The 2,611-nt window shown below is 45.2% G+C and overlaps 1 pseudogene; it reads left to right on the top strand.

Moving 5' to 3' along the window:
• The first annotated feature begins 1,762 nt into the window (after positions 1-1,762).
• Positions 1,763-2,333, top strand: LOC100954492 (annotated as a pseudogene).
• Positions 2,334-2,611: the final 278 nt, after the last annotated feature.

Here is a 2,611-nt window from a genome sequence, read left to right as displayed (position 1 = left end):
CTTAAGTGATTCTTTTGCCTCAGCCTCCCAAGTAGCTGGGACTACAGGTGCCCACCACAACGCCTGGCTGTTTTTTGTTGCAGTTGCCATTGTTGTTACCATGCCCGGCCCAGGTTCGAACCTGCCACCCTCGGTGATTGTGGCTAGCGCCCTCACCACTATGCTATGGGTGCCGAGCCTATGAGTGACTCTTTACCCACAAAAGGCAAAAGGTTCCTTTTCATTCTTTCTGTTTTGTTTTGCATCACCTCTGATTGGTTTTGTTGTCCTTCCACTCTAATTGACTTTCTCTGAGGTTCTGGTATTGACTCACCTCTTACCTCTTTCTCAGGGATTTCATTTATTTCCACAGTTTCAAGGATCTTGATACAGTGCATGATGGTGAAATCTATATGTGTAATTTATTAAACAAATATCTTTTATACCTGTCCTGCTCCATGAACCATGCTGCTAGGGATTAGAGTTATAACATGAAGAAGAAGACAGGTAGCGTCCCTTACCTTCCTAAAGCATTGTTGTACTCCATCCAGCTATTTGACTTTTAATATTACCTTTTTTTTTTGGCCAGGGCTGGGTTTGAACCCGCCACCTCTGGCATATGGCGCTGGCACCCTACTCCTTTGAGCCACAGGCACTGCCCTGACTTTTGAAATTTCTTGTAGCTAGTATTGATTTGTAAAAGTGGATCAATAAATTTTCAGGGATTTTGTGTGCCAGTTGTGAAACAGTGCTATTATTTATTAATTTTTTGAGATAGAGTCTCACTCTGTTGCCCTGGATAGAGTGCCTTGGCATCATAGCTCACGGCAACCTCACACTCCTGGGTTCAAGAGTTCCTTCTACCTCAGTCTCCCCAGTAGCTGGGACTACAGGTGTCCGCCACAACACCTTGCTAATTTTTCTATTTTTAGTTGAGACGGGGTTTTATTCTTGCTCAGGCAGGTCTTGAGCTCCTGAGCTCAAGCAATCTGCCCACCTCAGCCTCCCAGGGTGCTAGGATTACAAGCATGAATCACCATGCCTGGGTGGGAGTCATTATTATAAACTAAATAATGCAAGGTCAGGCTTGGTGGCTCAAGACTGTAAACCTACAAGTCTGGGAAGCCAAAGTGGAAGGATTGGTTGCGCTCAGGAATCCAAGACCAGACCCAGCAAACTGAGACCCTGTCTCTACTAAAAATAGAAATATTAACTTGGTGTTGTCGTGTGCACCTGTAATCCCACCTACTCAGAAGGCTGAGGTAAGAGGATCTCTTAAGTCCAGGAGTTTGAGGTTGCAGTAAACTGTGATGACACTACTGCATTCGACCCAGAGTGATAGCAAGACCTTGTGTCAAAAACAAACAAAACAAAACTAAATCATACAAATTTATGATGAAATAATTTGTGTTATAAACAATGGTAATAAATACACAGCATTATTCATTGTCTGAAGATTAGACCTACTAGGCCAGGAGCCGTTGCTCACATGAGTAATCCTAGCCTTCTGGGAGGCTGAGGCGGGTGAATTGCCTGAGCTCACGTTCAAGACCAGCCTGAGCTAGAGTGAGACCTCATCTGTAAAAATAGCCAGGCTTGTGGTGGGCGCCTGTAGTCCAGCTACTTGGGAGACTGAGACAAGAGAATCACTTGGGCCCCCAATTTGAGGTTGCTGTGAGCTGTGATGCCCTGGGACTCTACTGGGGGCAAAAAAGTGAGAGACTGTGCCTCAAAACAAGAAACAAAACAAAACCAACCACACACCCACAACAAAGCAGCTTAAGCAAGAGTGAGACCCTGAGAGAGGAGTGTGGCCTTCCCTTCTCCCTGCCATGGCTTGTGCTCATCCACGAGTATACTCTGAAAAGGGGAAGTCATCTGGCAAAAATATCATTTTGCCTGCTGTCTTTAAGGCTCCCATTCAACTAGATATTGTGAACTTTGTTCACACCAGCTTGCGCAAAAACAACAGAGAGCCATGATCTCAGTTAATTAGGAGATCATAAGACCAGTACTGAATCTTGGCAGAGCTGTGCTTAGAATTCCAGAGTTTGAGGTGATAGGATTCATTCTGGCCTAGATGCTTTTGGGAATGTGTGTTGTGGAGGCCACATGTTGAAGGCCACTAGTCTGCACCAACCAAAACCTGGCACCATATAGTGAACACACCCCAGAAGCCTTATGCCATCTGCTTTGCCCTGGCTGCTTCTGCCTTATCAGCACTGGTCATGTCTAAAAGTCATTGTATTGAGAAAGTGCCTGAACTTCCTCTGGTAGTCAAAGATAAAGTTGAAGGCTACAAGAAGACCAATGGGCCTTTTTACTTCTTAATAATCTTTTTTTTTTTTTTTTGAGACAGAGTCTTAAGCTGTCACCCTGAGTAGGGTACTGTGGCATCACCGCTCACAGCAACTTCAAACTCTTGGGCTTAAGCGATTCTCTTGCCTCAGCCTCCTGGGTAGCTGGGACTATAGGTGCCTGCCCCAAAGCCCGGCTATTTTTTGGCTGTACTTGTCATTGTTGTTTGTCAGGCCTGGGCTGGATTAGAATCTGCCAGCTCTAGTGTATGTGGCTGGTGCCCTAGCTGCTGAGCTACAGGCACTGAGCCACTTCTTTTTTTTTTTTTTTTTTT

Source organism: Otolemur garnettii, unplaced genomic scaffold, assembly GCF_000181295.1.
Source record: "Otolemur garnettii isolate 467f Iridium unplaced genomic scaffold, OtoGar3 scaffold00325, whole genome shotgun sequence".
In the NCBI taxonomy this organism is placed as follows: Eukaryota; Metazoa; Chordata; class Mammalia; order Primates; family Galagidae; genus Otolemur; species Otolemur garnettii.
Note: the sequence above shows the minus strand (reverse complement) of the source record. Positions and strands in the feature narration are given on the sequence as shown.